The sequence below is a fragment of the Aotus nancymaae genome, unplaced genomic scaffold, assembly GCF_030222135.1.
Source record: "Aotus nancymaae isolate 86718 unplaced genomic scaffold, 86718_ANA_hifiasm-v0.15.2.pri h1tg000003l, whole genome shotgun sequence".
NCBI classification, from domain to species: domain Eukaryota; kingdom Metazoa; phylum Chordata; class Mammalia; order Primates; family Aotidae; genus Aotus; species Aotus nancymaae.
The window spans coordinates 54,874,313-54,894,632 of NW_026988414.1; positions in this window are offsets into that span (position 1 = coordinate 54,874,313).

Genomic DNA, 20,320 nt, shown 5'->3' on the forward strand with positions numbered 1-20,320 from the left:
AGATTCCTCAGTGTTGAGTCCACAGATAGGGAAAGAGAGGTTTGAGAGCACATACTTCTTAACAGATGTGGCCACATTTCCGCCTAGATACAAAGAGTTGGGAAATGTGGTCACTGACCTGGCAGCCACTATTCACTGACCACTCTACACCATGGAAGTGGGTTACACAAATCTTCAGTGAGCAATAAGCTGTGTTTGCCAGAGATGGTAATCCCCATTGTCTCGGTCAAAAAAAGAGCTTCCTCCCTAAAGAGAAAGAATAATATATAAAAGTGTCAAGACATCTTTCTTCAAATAAACCAAGTAAATTGTTTATTATTTATTGAATAAAAGGATTATAGGGAAAATAAATGGATTCTTCAAAATGAGTTGAGGCTGGACATGGTGTGGCTCATGCTGGCAATCCCAGCACTTTGGGAGACTGAGGTAGGTGGATCACCTGAGGTCAGGAGTTTAGGACCTGCCTGGCCAACATGGTAAAACCCCGTCTCTACTAAAAATACAAAAATTAGCCGGGCATGGTGAAGTGTGCTTGTAATTCCAGCTGCTTGCGAGGCTGAGGTGGGAGAATCGCTTGAACCTGGGAGGTGGAGGATGCAGTGAGCCGAGATCATGCCATTGTACTCCAGCCTGCACAGCAGAGTCAGGCTACATCTAAAAAAACAACAACAAAGTGATTTGAGAAGTCTGTAAGTAGTTTATGTATCTGTAGTGTCCCTTCCTCTGTGTATATATAACAGTGTGTAACTGGTTTCTCAATCTCTGTAGCCAAACAGAGATAATTGAGACATGACAGTATGCAGCATGTTCTTAACTGCCTATGGGTAAACATACCTGTTTGAAAGAAAATAGATCTAGGGGATATCTAGGAAAGAAAATAGATCTAGGGGATATCTGAGAGCCTTCTCATTTTCTTATTTTTGTTATTGCACATAGGGTAAAAGCATAGAAGTATATAGGTCTAAGAGTACTTGCTAAGCAGATGTATTCATTCAACAGTCATTTTTTGAGTGTCTACAATGGCTACTCAGTCATTATCCTAAGCACTAGAAATATTAGAATAATAAACAGGGTCCTTGCTCTCAGGGAGCTTATAGGGTAATAGAGTAAAAAGTACATGTCAAAGAGGTTCCATTCTTGAGATTAGAGCATGCTGAGTTTATCCTTTGAGAAGAGAAGGATACATGTCAGGATCTGTCATAACTTATTGGAAACAAAAAAATAGTAACCAATGTTGTATAGATTAATTGTATTGCTTGGCCGTAGAATCTAAGTCTTTGATGATGAAGATTGTTCATATGATTATGGGGCAGATAGCTGCCTACATGACACATTTTGTGAGATTATGCAAGGCCCTTGATGACAAACCATTTCCCATTACTAGCTTGACTTGGAAGACCACAAATTAAAAGCTAACACATGGGGACAGTATTGGGCATTATTACTTTTAATCAGTATTAACCAAACTTGTAGCAGAAAGAAGGGCTAAGGATAGGGAGACAGAGGCAGGCTGTTGGGGTGGCCTGGCAACCAGGAGTCAACCTGGAGTATTCCTGAGTCAGAAGTGAGAAAAAACTTTTTTTTTTGAGATGGAGTTTCGCTCTTGTTGCCCAGGCTAGAGGGCAGTAGTGCGATCTTGGCTCAACGCAACCTCTGCCTCCCAGGTTCAAGCAATTCTCCTGCCTCAGCCTCCCAAGTAACTGAGACTACAGGTGTGCGCCACCACGCCCAGCTAATGTTTTTGTATTTTTAGTAGAGACGGGGTTTCACCATGTTGACCAGTATGGTCTCGATCTCTTGACCTCATGATCCACCAGCCTCGGCCTCCCAAAGTGCTGGGATTATAGGCATGAGCCACCGCGCCCGGCCAATTTTTGTATTTTTTTTAGTAGAGACAGGGTCTCACCACATTGGCCAGGATGGTCTTGATCTCTTGACCTTGTGATCTGCCCACCTCAGCCTCCCAAAGTGCTAGGATTACAGGCCTGAGCCACCGTATTGTTTTTGGTTTTTTGTTTTTGAGACAGAGTCTAGCTGTGTCACCCAGGCTGGAGTGCAGTGGTGCGATCTTGTCTCACCACAACCTCTGCTACCCTGGTTCAAGCAATTCTCCTGCTTCAGCCTCCCAAGTATCTGGGATTACAGGCAACCACCAACACATGCAGCTAATTTTTTTTTTTTTTTTAGATGGAATCTTGCACTGTCACCCAGGCTGTATAGTGCAGTGGCATGATCTCGGCTCACTGCAATCTTCGCCTCCTGGGTTCAAGTAATTCTCCTGCCTCAGCCTCCCGAGTAGCTGGGACTACAGGCATGCACCACCACGTCCAGCCCAATTTTTGTATGTTTAGTAGAGACAGGGGTTTCACTGTGTTGGCCAGGCTAGTCTTGAACTCCTGACCTCTCAAAGTGCTGGGCCTCTCAAAGTGCTGGGATTACAAGCATGAGCCACCGAGCTCAGCCAAAAAAATTACTGCTTTTAAAAGTCGCTGCTGTTGTAAGCCTCTGCGGCTTGAGAATGCATCCAATCCCCAGGCATGTTGGGGGAGTGGGCTGGGGAAGTAAATCTTGAATATCTTAAGAATAGATTTTGAATCTTTCTTCAGGGTTTTGAAGTGTAGTTACTGATTTAAGTAGAATTTTTATACCATTAGGGATGGAAAATTGTCATGAGGAGCCATTAGGAATGGCAATGTGTAGGCTTTTACCCAGATTCCCACCTACATAAAGTATGTTTTTCAGACTCCCAACAACCTACCAGATCTTTCAGTTTTTCTTCTTTGAACTCAGCTTTTTTTTTTTTTAACTCAGTTCTTATCAAGAACCTTTTATGACACTTGCTGTATTTTAAGGTAGATTATTACTCATGTTATTCTTATTTCTCTTACTAGAGGGGACACCATTGGCATAAAATGTGGTGGTTAAAGACATACCCTGGATTCAGACAGATCTCAGGTTAAAGAAAGACATGCCATGGGTCTCAGGTCACCGTGTGACCTCAAACCAATACTCCACCTCTCTAAGCCTCAATGCCTTCTCTGAAAATATATATTATAATAGTAGGTGAAATGTCCACAGCATCATACACGAGCATACAGCATTCAATGTGTGTTAGCTACTTTAAAAAAATAGATATTTTTCCTTTGTTAAATTTAGTAATTTCAACCTCAGGAAGCCAGTGTTCTTAAAACCATTTTCCTGAGGAGGGTTCCACAATGCAGAGGTTACATAACTTTCTCAAAGTTATGTAGCTAGTGGATAGAAGAATCTGAATTTGAACCCAGGTTGTGTCTAGGCAACCTCTTTCCAGGGCAACAGGCTGCCACTATTAGATTGTATCCATAGCCGGCTCATACTGTAGGATTTTAGTGATTCCTTTGTGTATCTTGTTTCCTCCCAGTGAAACAAATAGGCTCTGGTAGGAATGGGTCTTGGCTCAAGCTTTCCTGTGTTCATCACAGAAATAGTATTTGGTAGGCATTCAATGCTTCAGGACTTGAAAATTGAGAACAGACACTGCTTTTCATTCTGAACAATGACTTGTCAATATAAGGAAACGTTTTCATTGTTTTCACATAAAAACGTTTCACTGATGCCATAATGCTAGTAGAGTTTACAAATATTATAAAAGTATAAGAAGAAAATAAATTACGTTTTCTGAAAAATATATTAGTCTCTAAATTGTATTTTTTTGTAGCTTAAGAGTTAAAAGTCAGAAAACTGCAAATTTATTTTTATGATGCTTCCCCCAAAAGCGTTCAAGATGAAAATTACGGCCCCAAATCATGCTAAAATTTCTTGGTCTTTGTTATTGCTCCTCTTGAAATAAAAAGGGCAGACGATGGAGATTTTTTTAAACATTTAAATAGCGCTCTAATAAAAAAAAAACTCTTAATTTTTAAACAGCCTACTAGTTTAAAAAAAAAACCTCATTCTTGTCGCTCATTATTCTACAAACTCTATCACAAGCATAAAATGGAAATTTGCTAGCTTTTTTAAAGAATGTCATCATTTAAGAATTAAAATAACAATTGCTGTTTTTTCTCTCAGATACTGACCATACTTCCCAAATTAATTTATACCATTGCAGAAACTACTTTAGCTCTGAAATTTGAAATTTTTAAAATTCTACACAATATTTGAACATTTTTTTAGTTATTTCCAGGCATTCATTTTGATGGAGTCTTTCTTTGGTCACTCAATAATTCAACCAGCGTTAATTGAGTGCAAATTATGTGCTAGGCACTATGCTTGGTGCTAAGGTACACAGGGCAGAAAAGATACATTTCTTATATTCAACAACCTCTCAGAAGACATTTAATGAATAATTTTATTTTCCTGTTATAGTAAAATAAGCAGACGTGAATTCCTCTAAGCATCATTAAGTAACTTGTGTTTCAAATGTGGGTCTCTCTTGACATAAGGCTCCACTGTTTAATGCACTCAATGCACTGTTGAAGATTTCTAACCATGGGTCTGATATTTTATTAGTTTCGTTTTAAGCCACATTTCCTGATTCCAGTGAAGGGTTTTTGTCATCCATTCATCTGATAAATATTCAAGTATCAATGTGTGTAAGGCAACACGTTAGTGTCTCTGCAGGCTAAAATAAATGGTATGATGCAAAAACTGAATGGAAGAAATAAGGATTTCAGCTGGGACTTTGGATAAATAAAGAGGAAAGCGTATTTTCCAGTTACTGTCACATGCATCACTGTTAATGAAGATAATATCCATTTAAGTGGTTGAGGATTTCCTTTCCTCAAGGGGCTTGCCAAACACCATCCCAGATATCTATTACTGAATAGGATTTTTATCCAGAACCCTTTTCTGCTTCCCTACTCCGAAGCAGGATGTTCAGAACTCTGGAAAAACATTTCAATGGCATGGGTGACCGGGCACAGTGGTGCACACCTATAGTCCCAGCTATTTGAGAGGCTGAGGCATGAGAATAGCTTGAACCTGGGAGGCAGAGGTTGCAGTGAGCCAAGATCATGCCACTGCACTCCAGCATGGGCGACAGAGTGAGTCTCTGTCTCCAAAAATAAAATAAATTAAATCAATGGCACGGAGACTGATATGGTTTGGTTGTGTCCCATCCAAATCTTACCTTGAATTGTAATAATCCTCATGTATCAAGGGCGGGGTCAGGTGGGGGTAATTGAATCATGGGGGCAGTTTCCCCCATACTGTTCTCATGGTAGTGAATAACTCTCACAAGTTCTGATGGTTTTATAAATGGGGGAGTTCCCCTGCACAAGCTCTCTTGCCTGCCACCATGTAAGACATGTCTTTGTCCTTCCTTTCTCTTCTACCAGGTGTGTAAGGCCTCCCCACCCATGTGGAACTGTGAGTTTATTAAACCTCTTTACTTTATAAATCACCCAGTCACTGGTATGTCTTTATTGGCAGCATGAGAACGGACTAATATAGTAAGCCTTCACCCTCTTCTTCTAAGCTTCTAGCCAACCCCAGTCATGTTAGGTTCTAGCTTCCTGCCTCTGGGTCTTCTCAAGAGTCAGGAATATGCACTGTGATATGAACAGGAGCCAAGGTGTGTAGTATGGATGAAAGTGACTTATGTTCTACATTACACCATTCTGTGAGATTTTCACTTTAAAACCCAGAGTGCATTTACTTTTTAATTGTAAAAAAGTTATAAAATTACAAAATTAGAAAATCATATTCTCTGGAGTCAAAGGCAGATCCTAGTTCCCAAAAGCACCTCTCATGTCTTAACACTCAAAATGTAGAAAATGTAAGAGACCCCAGGAAAAGGGATGGCTTTCTTCATTTAGAATTTCTTCTCTCACCAACTCCCAGTTTTTCTTTGCTAAGGTGTGTCTTTCCATATTTAGTCTACAAGCATGTGTCCTATGGCTCTCCCTGAGGAGACTGAAGCTGTGTGGGGTATGGCATCTTTCACTAGGGTGAGACTGGAATGGGGAGGGAGAGGTTGTGAGGTAAAGGCAGGTAATTAAAAACTGGTCTATAGTCTGGGTATAGTGGATCAGCACTTTGGGAGGCCAAGGCGGGTGGATCACCTGAGGTCAGAAATTCGAGACCAGCCTGCCCAACGTGGCAAAACCCCATCTCTACTAAAAATATAAAACTTAGCTGGGCGTGGTGGCATGTGCCTGTAATCCCAGCTCCTCGGGAGGCTGAGGCAGGAGAATCACTTGAACCCAGGAGATGGAGGTTACAATAAGCTGAGAGTTCACTGTTTCACCCCAGTCTGCCAACAGAGTGAGACTGTATCTCAAAAAACAAAAAAAAAAAAAAAAAAAAAAGAAGAAGGAAGAAAAAAGAAAAGAAAACTGTTCTGTGGAAATCTGACTCTGAAGAATTCACTATTGGCTGGCTGGCATCACCATCTACAGAAGCAGCAGAATCAGCACTTGGGTTTTTTACTGCAAGTTTGAGGACCTCACACAGCTGGTTTGAAGGTTTTTTTTTTTTTTTTGAGACGGAGTTTTGCTCTTGTTACCCAGGCTGGAGTGCAATGGCATGATCTCGGCTCACCGCAACCTCTGCCTCCTGGGTTCAGGCAATTCTCCTGCCTCAGCCTCCCGAGTAGCTGGGATTACAGGCAGGCGCCACAATGCCCAGCTAATTTTTTGTATTTTTAGTAGAGACAGGGTTTCACCATGTTGACCAGGATGGTCTCGATCTCTTGACCTCGTGATCCACCCGCCTCGGCCTCCCAAAGTGCTGGGATTACAGGCATGAGCCACCGCGCCCGGCCTGGTTTGAAGGTTTTTATGGTTCAGTTCATCCCAGTCTTGCACCTTAAAGATGGTTCATCCCAGAGGGGTGGCTGATGACGTTTTCTTTTCTTTTTTTTTTTTTTTGAAACAGAGTCTCGCTCTATTGCCCAGGCTAGAGTGCAATGGCACCATCTTGGTTCACTGCAATCTCTGCCTCCAGGTTCAAGTGATTCTAAGGCTTTAGCCTCACAAGTAGCTGGAATACAAGTGTGCACCACCATGCCCGGCTAATTTGTTTACTTTCAATAGAGATGGGGTTTTGCCATGTTGGCCAGGCTGGTCTCAAACTCCTGACCTGAGGTGACCCCACCCGCCTTGGCCTCCCAGAGTGCTGGGATTACAGTCTTGAGTCACCACACATGGCCCTGATGACCGGTTTTCTGAGGGCATGCTTTACCTGTCAGATGAGCAGAAGGTTCCATGAGTCTTTGGAGAACTTGCATCCTTCAGGTAACCAGCTTATGACAAATGAATTTATTTCTCGTTAATGTTCTCAGTACTCCACATGCCAGTCACACGATATGTGAGTTTCTTCTAGGATGAATGAGTTGGCTGAGGCTTACCCCTGAAATAAAGGAAAACCATGTGGGATAGTTGATCCTCTTTCTTCTCTACCTCTAACTGCTCTGTAAGAATTATCTTACTAGGCCAGGCACCGTAGCTCACGCCTGTAATCCCAGCACTTTGGGAGGCCGAGGCGGGCGGATGATAAGATTAGGAGTTCAAGACCAGCCTGACCAACATGGTGAAACCCTGTCTCTATGAAAAATACAAAAAAAAAATTTAGCCAAACATGGTGGCGAGTGCCTGTAATGCCAGCTACTTCGGAGTCTAAGGCAGGATAATTACTTGAACCTGGGAGGCAGAGGTTGCAGTGAGCCAAGATCACACCACTGCACTTCAGCCTGGGCAACAGAGTGAGACTCTGTCTCAAAAACAAAACAAAAATAAAAAAAGAATACTCTTACTAGCAGCATCTTGCCGCATATAATCCAAATGTGGACAACTCAGTTTAGTCTCTGCTCTAATACTGACTCCCTGGATCACACAGACCTGTCCAAAATCTTGTGCGTTATTATCCTTGTATCTGAGGATAATAAGGAGAGCCTATATATGAAAGCCTCTTGGAATAGACATATGTATACATAGTTTGCAGTTCAGACTGGTGTGTTTTTAGCAACAGCATATCCACTGTTGGTCAAGCACATTAGTGGTCCATTACTGGAATCGTATTTGGTGGCATGCCAAGTGTCTTCTGATTTGACATCAAAGTGGTAATGATAGTCAGCTTGAATGAGTGAACTAGCATCTGTGAAGCTCCTTACCATGTAGATAACTAATTTTTTTTTTTTTTTTTTTTTTTTTTGAGATAGAGTCTTGCTCTGTCGCCATGCTGGAATGCACTGGTGAGACCTCAGCTCACTTTAACCTCCACCTCCTGGGTTCAAGCGATTCTCCTACCTCAGCCTCCTGAGTAGCTGGGACTACAGGCGTGCGCCACCACACCCAGCTAAGTTTTGTATTTTTTTAGTAGAGACAGGGTTTCACCATGTTGGCCGGGATGGTCTCAATCTCTTGGCCTTGTGATCTGCCCACCTCAGCCTCCCAAAGTGCTGGGATTACAGGCGTGAGCCATCACCTGGTCCATAGCTGATTTTATATTGATATTTTACTGTTTCCTCATTTACTTTTGCTTTCCTTCCCAAGCAGCATATTTATTGTTGTTAACTTGGATCAGTTTTTGTGATCTTGGTATTAAGTGAGACAGCTATGTAAACATTGCAAACCATCATTAGCGTATCAGTAGAAGGATATCTGGTCCATTGCCAAGATTCATTGATCTGTTTATTATGACCCTACCCAGGACAATTTTAGTGGCAATTTAAAAAATCGTCTTAGGGTTTCACTTGCAGAAGGCCACTGGTTCATTTATTAACCTGCATTTGAGGGCTAGCTTGCTGTATAATCTTACCAGCATTATTATGACAGTTGTTGTAATCCACCGCAGCCAGGGAGCAATATCCCAATTACACGTTCTATTGTTTCACTTGTGATATGAGAGCAATACAAATTGTTGATGATAATTACCTTGATTTTCAGCAGTTTGCAAATGAGTAAATTAGTACATTTAGAAATATAAATATACCTGAAGGCTAATATGTGTGTTGGGGCTAGTTAACAAGTATTTATTGAGTGCCTACAGTATGTGTGGTGGACTATAATAGGCACAGTGGTAGGGATACTAGCGACGGTATAAAACAAACAAGGAACCTACCCGGGCTCAGGTTACAATTTGTGCTAGATAAAAATAAAAGTACCTTACTAATTGAGTTAGTCTATTCTGGCAACAAGCAACCCCGAAATGGCATAAAACAACAATGTATTAATTCCTACAATTCTGTGGGTTGGTTAGGCTGTTTATTAGCTGGTTTCAGAGGATGACAAGTGGGAGAGTCGCTGGGTTGGAGAGCTAGCCTCACTCACAGGAATGGCAGTTGGTGTTGGCTGTGGGCTAGGCATCTTGCTTCTTTACCACCCCACACCCAGGCTGGAGTGCAGTGACGTGATCTCCGCTCACTGCCACCTCTGCCTCTGGGGTTCAAGCAATTCTCCTGCCTCAGCCTCCCAAGTAGCTGGGATTACAGGTGCCCACCACGACACCTGACTAATTTTTGTACTTTTACTAGAGACAGCATTTCATTATGTTGGCCAGACTGGTCTTGAACTCCTGACCTCGTGATCTGCCCACCTCGGCCTTCCAAAGTTCTGGGATTGCAGGTGTGAGCCCCCCACCCCTGGCCCGACCATCTTGCTTGCTTTTTTTTTTTTTCGAGACAGAGTCTTGCTCTGTCACCCAGGCTGGAGTGCAATGACGCTGTCTTAGCTGACTGCAATCCCACCACCCAGGTTCAAGCGATTCTCCTGCCTCAGCCTCCCGAGTAGCTAGGATTACAGGTGCCCGCCACCACGCCCTGCTAATTTTTGTATTTTTAGTAGAGACGGGGTTTCACTATGTTGGCCAGGGTGGTCTAGATTTCTTAACCTCCTGATCTGCCTGCCTCAGCCTCCCAAAGCACTGGGATTACAGGCGTGAGCCACCACACCTGGCCTGCTTCTTTTATAAGTGGCCTCCCATTCTCTGGTAGGGTAGACCAGCCCCCTTATATGTTCTCCAGGCAATGCTCCGAGAGAGTGAAAGAGGAAGCTGCAAGGCCGGTTGAGGTCAAGCCTTGGGAATTGCATAACATCACGTCTGCCACATTCCACCGATCAAAGCAAGATTTAAGGCCCGCTCAGATTCACGGGATTGGAGAAACAGACTGCACCTCTTGATGAAAGTAGCAGCAAAGCCACATCAAAAAAGTGAGGACATACCAGGATGGATGTGTTGGGGCTCACTGGGCCAATTCATTCTACCTACAAATCATCTACTACCCTCTGAAACTAGCTACATTTGCCTTATCTCCGTTTCCTCTATGAAAAAGGGTACATAAGCATCTGGACCCCACTGGGTTACTGACTGGGTAATCATTCTCCTGTGATTCCTCCCCATGCTTATGCACATTAAATAAATTTGAATCCCTTCTTCTCTATTAATCTGCCTATTGTCATTTTTATTTCAGGGAACCTTTAGAGGGCAGACAGGAAGACTTTACAGGTGGGATTTGTTCCGTGCTTTGTAATTTACTACACTTACTATGTAAAAACTAGTCCTGCTGGGCACAGCGGCTCATGCCTGTAATCCCAGCACTTGGGGAAGCTGAGGTGGGCAGATCACGAGGTCAAGAGATCGAGACCATCCTGGCCAACATGGTGAAACCCTGTCTGTATAAAAAAAAAAAAAAATTAAAATAAATAAATAAATAACAGTTTCACTCTCACTCATAGCTCCCCCTCTGACAATCAGCGCTATCAGTTTTCTCTACGTTCTTCTACATATATTTTCTCCACATATGTACAAATACATAGAGATATTCCCTTTTTCTCCCTTTTCCCTTTCTCTCCCTTTTTACACAAAAGGTAGCATACTACATATGCTGTTTTTCACCTTGCTTTTTTCCCCTTATTATATCTTACTCTATTCAATATCTAAAGAGATTTGCATTCTCTTTTAGAGCAACACAGTATTCCATGGTATTCCATGTACCATCACTTATTTATTCAGTATCCTATTGAATGGACACTTAGATTGTTTTTGTCTTTTGCTATTTAAACAAAGCTACAATGGATTACTATGTCACTTTCCTCAAGTGGAAGTATATCCAGAATTTCCTAGCAGCTCAAAAGATATATGCATTTGTAATTTTGATAAATATTGCCAAATCAGTTTCTCTAACTGCTAAACCTATTTACACTTCTTTTTTTTTTTTTCTTTTTTGAGACGGAGTTTCGCTCCCCAGGCTGGAGTGCAATGGCGTGATCTCGGCTCACCGCAACCTCTGCCTCCTGAGTTCAGGCAATTCTCCTGCCTCAGCCTCCCGAGTAGCTGGGACTACAGGCACGCACCACCATGCCCAGCTAATTTTATGTATTTTTAGTAGAGACGGGGTTTCACCATGTTGACCAGGATGGTCTCGATCTCTTGACCTCGTGATCCACTCACCTTGGCCTCCCAAAGTGCTGGGATTACAGGTGTGAGCCACCACGCCCGGCCACCAATTTACACCTCTAACAGTAATGTGTGAGTATGCCTGTTCCTCACACCCTTCATCAGGTTATCAAATGGCTGATATTTACATTAGTAACTGTTATTACAAGTTGTTTTTTGGCCAGGCACGGTGGCTCACGCCTGTAATCCCAGCATTTTGGGAGGCCAAGGCGGGCTGATCACTTGAGGTTTGGAGTTCAAGACCAGACTGACCAACATGGTGAAACCCCGTCTCTACTAAAAATACAAAAATTTTCTGGGCATAGTGGCAGGCACCTGTAATCCCAGCTACTTCAGAGACTGAGGCAGGAGAATCACTTGAACCCAGGAGGCAGAGGTTGCAGTGAGCCGAGATCATGCCGTTGCACCTCAGCCTGGGCAACAGAGCAAGACTCTGTCTCAAAAAAAAAAAAAAAAGAAAGAAAAAGAAAAGAAAAGTTGCTTTTCTACTTTTGTACAATGCCTTAAAGTAGAAAAAACAGTGTAACATACTCTGGGTTTATATAACAGTGGGTTAGGTTTCATTATAATAATTTATAATTATAATAATTTCCCTGGTGATGACCTAATGGCTCAAATGTCCTATATAACTTGCCTAGTGTCATGCAGCAGGTAAGGGTCAAAATCAGATCTGGGGTACTTTAAGGGATATACCCTAACATCAATATTGTCTTATATTATGTAAAATATACATAATATAAAATTAATCATCTATGCCATTTTAAGCGTACAATTTAGTGTCAATAAGTTATTTTCACACTGTTGTGCTACCATTCACCCAAAGAACTCTTCATATTGTAAAAATGGAAACTCTGTACCTATTAAATAATAACTCTCCTTCTTTCTGACCTCAGGCCCTGGCAACCACTATTCTACTTTCTGTCTCCATGAGTTTGAAACTCTAGGTACCTCTTATCAGTGGATCATATAGTATTTGTCCTTTTGTGACTGGCTTATTTCACTTAGCATAATGTCCTCAGGGTTCACTCATGTTGTAGCATGTTTTCAATGAAGTTTTTAATCTAGATTTCCCTATGTCTAATGATGTTCATGTGCTCACTAATCAATTGTACATCTTTTAGGAAAAATGTCTATTCATATATTTTCACTGTCTGTTCTAAATGTGTCTCCCAAAATTCATGTGTTAAAATGTAATGGTTGAGGTGATAGTATTAAAAGGAGGGGCCTTGGCCAGGCAAGGTGACTCACACCTGTAATCCCAGCACTTTGGGAGGCCGAAGCAGGTGGATCATCTGAGGTCAGAAGTTTGAGACCAGCCTGGTCAACATGGCAAAACCCCATCCCTACTAAAAAATACAAAAATTAGACAAATGTGGTGGTGCGCACCTGTAGTTTCAGCTACTCCAGGGGGCTGAGGCAAGAGAATCGCTTGAGGTGGAGGTTGCAGTGAGCTGAGATCATGCCACTGCATTCCAACCAGGAAGACAGCTCAAGGCTCCTTCTCAAAAATAAATAAATAACATAAATAACATAAAAGGAAGGGACTTTAGGAGATGGCTAAGTCATGAGGAAGTCCTCAAAATGGGATTAGTGTCCTTGTAAAAGGGCCTGAGGGAGTGGGTTCTCTTTCTTCTAGTCTTTTGCCATGTGGAGACAGCAAGAAGACCCTTACCAGACACCAAATGTTGGCACCTTGATCTTGGACTTTCCAGCATCCAGAACTAAAAGAAGTACATTCCTGTTCTTTATTAATTACCCAGTCTGTGGTATTTTGTTACAGCAGCACAAATGGACTAAGGCATTGTCCACAATTTAATGATTACTGTGGATCAAACCCCACTTTTTGGATTGCCTATGAAGCATCTCTAGGAATTTCCTCTTATTTTCCCCTTCTAGAATTCATGCAATGGTATATCACTTAATCACAACCTTTGAGCTAATAGAAGCTCAGTAATAATGACATTCATCATAACAGGAAGTCCTGCTGAATCCTGATGTGCCCTCCAGCCCAATAGAGAAAAACGTGAATGATGCCAACTATGAATAATTTTAAGATTTACGTATATTTTAATTAGTCTGATTCTTCAAAATTGGTAATGTCTATAGGTTCTCATTAACTCTTCATTTTTATTTTTCTTCATTTTAATCTACTGTATACATTGCTGCCTGAATAATTAGTGTAAATCTGATCATGTCACTCCCTACCTCAAAACCTTTGAAAGCTCCCAACTCAAATAAATACAATCCTTTTCTCTAATTCAGGATCTTTCCACATGCTATGGTTTCGACGCACCTTCAAAAGTTCGAGGGTTGGAAACTCAGTTGCCATTGTGGTGTTGAGAGGCGGGGCTCTGAGAAGTTATTTACCTTGGAGTTTGGCCCCTTTTCTCTGTCTTGCATGCTCACTTCTGCCTTCTGCCTTTCAACCATGGGGTGACCCTGGCCAGATGCCAGTGCCATGCTGTTGGGTTCCCAGCCTTTAGAACCATGAGCCAAATAAATCTATTTTCTCTATAAATTACCCAGTCTGTGGCATTCTGTTGTAGCAACAGAAAATAGACTAAGATATCTTTTTGACACACAAAAAATCAGTAAAATATATATTTTAGGCTGGGCACAGTGGCCCACACCTGTGATTCCAGCACTTTGGGAGCCCGAGGTGGGCAGATCATGAGGTCAGGAGATGGAGCCCATCCTGGCCAACATGGTGAAACCCTGTCTCTACTGAAAATACAAAAATTAGCTGGGCGTGGTGACATGTGTCTGTAATCCCAGCTACTTGGGAGGCTGAGGCAGGAGAATCACTTGAACCTGGGAGTCAGAGGTTGTAGCCACTGCATTCCAGCCTGGTGACAGAGTGAAACTTCCTCTCAAAAAAAAAAAAAGTATATATATATACACACACACACACACACATACATATTTTATATCGTGACTCAGAACACAAACATATATGTAAGCACACACCCAAACAATAGAAACAAATCTTTCACAAAAAGTTCCTACCTTGGCTGGGCACAGTGGCTCAAGCCTGTAATCCCAGCACTTTAGGAGGTCGAGGTGGGTGGATCACTTGAGGTCAGGAGTTCAAGACCAGCCTGGCGAACAGGATGAAACCTCATCTCTACTAAAAATACAAAAATTAGCCAGGCATGGTGGCGCATGCCTGTAGTCCCAGCTACTTGGGAGACTAAGGCAGGAGAATGGTTTGAACCTGCGAGTCAGAGGTTGTAGTGAGCTGAGATTGTGCCATTGCACTCCAGCCTGAGTGACAGAGAAAGACTCCATCTCAAAAAAAAAAGTTTCTACCGTTACTACATAAAATGCATTCTGCCATATATTTTAATACAGCATATTTAATAAATAATTTATTAATATAACATATTTAGCACACAATATATTAATATGTGATGTATAATATGTTAGTATAACATTTAATATGCAACATATTAATATGTTAATATAATATATTAATGTAATATATTAAATATATATTGATATATTTAACATATATGTAACATATTTAACATAATAAACATATTGATATAAATATTTAACATATGTTTAATATATATGATATATAATGTAATATATTAAATATATATTGATATAATATATTTAACAATTACTATATATAATTATATGTGTATCATATATATGTATTATGCTTTAGAGACAAGGTCTCACTGTGTTGCTCAAGCTGGATTTGAACTCCTAGGCTCTAATGATTTTCCTGCCTCAGCCTCCCAAGTGACTGGGACTACAGGTGCCTGCCACCACACCTGACTGCATTCTGATTATTTTAAAATTAAAACAAAAAATATGTGATGGGACTTACTAAATTGATTTTCAATACTAAAGTTTGGAAAACATCCTTCTACATCGTGGCCAAATATGGCAAGTTTCTTCAGAGCCTTGTAGAAACTACTACAGTGATACCCAAGTCTGACTGCACATTAGAATCACTTGGCAAAGTGAAATTACTTTTTTTTTTTTAAAAAAAAAGAGATGACATAATTGAGATCTCTTTGAAAATTCTCATTTATAGGGTCTGCAAAGGAGACCAGAAAGCTGTGTTTTGTTTTGCTTTGTTTTGTTTTGTTTTTTTAGAGGCGGGATCTTACTACGTTGGCCAAGCTGGTCACGAACTCCGGACCTCAAGTGATCCACCCGCCTCAGCCTCCCAAAGTGCTGAGATTACAGGCATGAGCCACCGAGCCCGTAATAAACACCGAGCAAAGCTGTGTTTTTATTAAATCTCCCTAGTTAATTCTGTCATGCAGCTAGATTTAGGAACAACCGATCTTACCACATACTACTTGTCTTTCCTTCATCCCAGACAAATGTTTCTTGCTTCTTGCATGTTCTTTTTTTGCACATTCATTTTTTTCTACCTGTCATCTGGGCCCTCTGCCTACTGGAATCTTTCTAGGCCCATCTCAAATACCACTTCCTACTTATTCTTCCCACCAGAAGAACAGTCTCATTTCCTTAGACTTGCCACAAGTCTTAATTTGGGCTTTGTTGATGGCACGTCTCTGTCTCTTGCCTTACCTTACTATGCTTATCCTCTCAATTGTAAACAAACACATTATCATTGCCCCTTGTGGTGAGAACAATGGCCTATTTAAAATCAGAAGTCGATAAACTTTCTTGAAATAGAATCTTCCATTCTGAGGCCAAGCTAGTTAAAAGAGAGCTTAGGCAACATCAGATTCTCTTATATTTTAATGTGGTTTTATGGGCATGAATAGGTGAATGTTAAGCCTTTCTGCATGGGAAATTCTTGCAATTTAGCCTCTGGTTAGCTCTTTTTCAATATTCTTTTCATCACAGCCCTCCAAAGGAAGAGACAATGGCCAGATCTAAATGCCCGTATCCAAAATAAACTAGGACTAAAATTCTCTCCATCCTATTTCATGTTAGGCTCCCTTAAGAATTCCTAGTCCCTGTGACTGGATGTTTCCAGGTCATGTCTTCGAATTTGAAGCAAATCAAATACCCTAAATGTTTTGTTTCCATCTGATTTGGCTGTGCGCGTACAGAACACTGTTATAGTATTATGTTTTCCATTTTGCATGGGTATAAATTAAAGCACAGGGAAGATTTGATTAGCTCAAGATCCCGAGTGACTGGCAATGATGGGAATCAAGGCTTGCTCCCCAGATTCCTGGCCCAGTTCACCCTGTACCAAACCACAGGTATGTCGCCTTTTTGCTGATGAGGCCACACAACGTTCCTTCGAGGGGATAACCATTAGCTCTGGGAGGATGAAGGCACAAGGAGAGACTTCCAGAAAGTCATTTGGAGAGTTAGGGTAAGGCAATGATGTCCTGGAAGTTCTAGTAAGCATTTTAAAATATGGTTTAGAAAAATATGTGGTTAGTAAATACTTAACAGGGTTTGAGGATATTTATTTTAAATGTCAAGCCACTTTGCATTTATGGGAAATATATGGTCTTGCAAGTCCATCTCTTACTCTGAGTATAACACAGACAAAATGATAAGGCAATATCAAGTTTTTAAAAAGATACCACTTGAATTCCTAGGAAATGCTAAAATTTAAAATAATACCAATGATGAAACAAAGGTGGTGGTGCTGGTGATCAAATTGCAGAACTGGGTATCAGAATTAGCAATGACTGGAAATTCTGGCCTCCAAATATATCTTGGAAGCGGGAAAATCACTGAGGATTCCCATCACATAATCAAGGTTCCAATGTCACCCCTACCCTACAGTGGACTCTGGTTGCTGAATCTGCCCTCATATGGAATAACAGGTATCTTGGGGCCTTTTCCTATTTTCATAATGTTTTGGTTGAATATACAAGTTCTATAACCCCTCCCACTCTTCCCCTTCCCTTGGGACACACTTATCGCACTAACCTTTAAATTCCTTTCTCACTTCTTTTTCACCTTGGGACCTTTGCAGTTATTGTTTCTTTGTGCTTAAGAGGACCTTCCGACTGATCTATAGGAGGCTGATCATGATTCTAATCCCAGCAGCATGTCACCTTCTCAGAGAAGCTTTCTTTGACTCTCTAATACTGTAATGTTTTACTCCAGGGTTATCTGACACCAACGCCTCACCCCTGGTCACTCTGGATTAGAGCATCCTATTTTATTTTCATTAAAGCAGTTTTCTCTACTTAAACTTGAATTTGTTAACTTATTCATTGTCTTCTTACCCACTAGATAGTAAGCTCAGGGAAAGTAGAAGCCTTGTCTAACCTAGTCAAGGTTTTATCACCAGCACCTAGAACCTAGAGCAGTACTCCGGCATCTAGTAAGTGCTAAATATATGTGTGTGTGTGTCTGTGTATATAAAAAATATTTGCACATATATGTGTGTATACACACATACACATTGCATAAATGAAATATCCATTGATGATGTCAATGATGTCACTGCAGGAAATGCCTCTTCAAGCCATGGATTGTGCTAAGAAATTGCCTAATAATGATTTCTGGAATGACTTCAGCAAATGCATTAGGTAGTATTTCCAAAATGTGAGCTGGCTGAATAGTAAACATTAGCCAGCTTTCATGGATCACTCAGGAAGACGAACTCAGAGTTTACATAACCACAGCTGGGGTCAGCTTTCTATTGGACAATCTTTTACACATTCATAGTAAAGGATGGAGGGCAGGTGTCTTGGGCATCAGGGAGCAGCTGTACCCTAGCATGTTGTGCCTGCTGCAGGCAGCAGAAGAGTTCTGATGAAAAGCAGAGGAAATTACAGTTGTCGGGCCTTGTGGTCACAAGGGCATGTGTTACATTTGCAAGGTCATCATGGGATAATTCAGGGTGTAGCTTGCACACATTCTGTTGCTGAAAGGGAGATTTTTTTTTTCCCCTACCACATCTGACACATGGTTTGCCAGAGGAAGGGCACGAGATCAGCAGCACTGATGAGCTGGCTTGGTGTTCTTAGGCCACAACTCTAATAAACCAGGACTCCCTTCTGACTCCTCCAAAAGAGCCAACAGAATTTATTCATTACCAAGTGTGTACAACTGCACAAAGCCACCGGATTGCTTTTGCCTGCCATGCCGAAAGGCACTTCTGAAAAAAATTCTTAAATAATAACACTGTCGATGTTTATTATACTGAAATCTGTGAGGGGGAGAGTGTTAAGTGTTAAGCTACAGATAGATACACGTTTTATTTCTCTAGTATAAATCTAGGAATTAAAAGAGAATAAAGGACTATATAAGACTACATTTGGAACAGCAAGCAGTGCACTTACATAATATGTGTCAAGTAGACAGAGTGCCAAATAAATGCTCAGGCCTATTTGTCGGTGGGGGTGCAGAGTAATGTGATGTAACTAAGTGATTGAGACTTCCCCAAAGTCTTTGCTGACGTAAGAGTTAGTCCATATGCCCATCAGTGGACAAAGTATTAACATAGGAATTGGTAGCTTGTGCTATCTTGGGTCATCTCTTTTTGTGCCTTGTGGCCCTTGGAAAGGTATATTTAATCTCTCTGAGCTCTAAATTCTTTCATCTATACAATGGAAATAACTACCTCACAGGATTGTTGAAAAAATAAAATGAGATAATCTGGGTAAACTGCTTTGTAGGTATTTAGTAAACGTTAGCTCCTATTTTTTGGTCCCCGAAGATCCAGTAGTTCAGCCTGAGGTAAATAGAAAAATTCCTAGGTAAACGTCATTTTTTTTTTTTTGAGACATCATCTCACTCTGTAGTCCAGGCTGGAGTCAGTGGTATGATCATAGCTCACTGCAGCCTTGACCTTCCTGGACTCAAGAGGTCCTCCCAGCTCAACCTCCCAAGTAGCCGGGACCACAGGTGTGCGTCATCACACCTGGATAATTGTTTTTTGTTTTGTTTTTTGTAGAGATGAGATCTCCTTATGGTACCCATATTGGTCTCAAACTCCTAGGCTCAAACAATCCTCCCGCTTCAGCCTCCCAAAGTGCTGGGATTACAGGTGTGAGCCATTGTGCTCAGCAAGACTTTAGCTTTTTTACCTTTTGCCTAAAGCTTTACAGCATTCTGACCTCATCAACTTTATCAAAATGGCCATCAGTCTCACCCTTGTTGACTAAAGAACTCATGTGTAGATTACTCTTCCTGTGACTTTTACTTGGTTGCAAAAATAAATTCTGTTTTAAAGTGTTTAACTTTGGTTGGTAAGTTGGGGAGGGATTCACCACATTTAATGAAAATCTTATTTTTTTTTTAGGCTAAACAAATTGAGTCATAGTTCTGAAGAAATGAATAACATTAGTCTAGCAAAATAATAAATGTCAAAACTGCAAAGGCAGTCTGTATTAGCGTATAATTATTGCTAAAGACAGATATGCTTTGAAAACACCCAAAACTTTTCTTCCTTGAAAGTACACTACTTCTGCAAATTAGAACATTAACAGCTTACAGCATCTCAGTCATAAGGGTAAGAGTGAGGGCCTTAGAGTTTAACCAATCAAACACATTTCCTAAGCATTCTCAGGACAAGAGTTAAACATTTATATGCAGATAGAGCAAAAAGCTAGGTGTGGTGGTTCATGCCTGGAATCCCAACACTTCAGAAGGCTGAGGTGGGGGAATTGTTTGAGCATAGGAGTTCAAGAACAGCCTGGGCAACACAGGGAGACCCTATCTCTACAAAAATAAAAAATTAGGCCAGGCAAGGTGGCTCATGTCTATAATCCCAGCACTTTGGGAGGCTGAGGCGGGGAGATCATCTGAGGTCGGGAGTTCAAGACCAGCCTGACCAACATGGAGAAACCCTGTCTCTACTAAAAATATAAAAAATTAGCCGGGTGTGGTGATGCATGCCTGTAATCCCAGCTACTTGGGAGGCTGAGGCAGGAGAATTGCTTGAACCTGGGAGGTGGAGGTTGTAGTGAGCCAAGATTGTGACATTGAACTCCAGCCTGGTCAAGAAGAGTGAAACTCTGTCTCACAAAAAAAA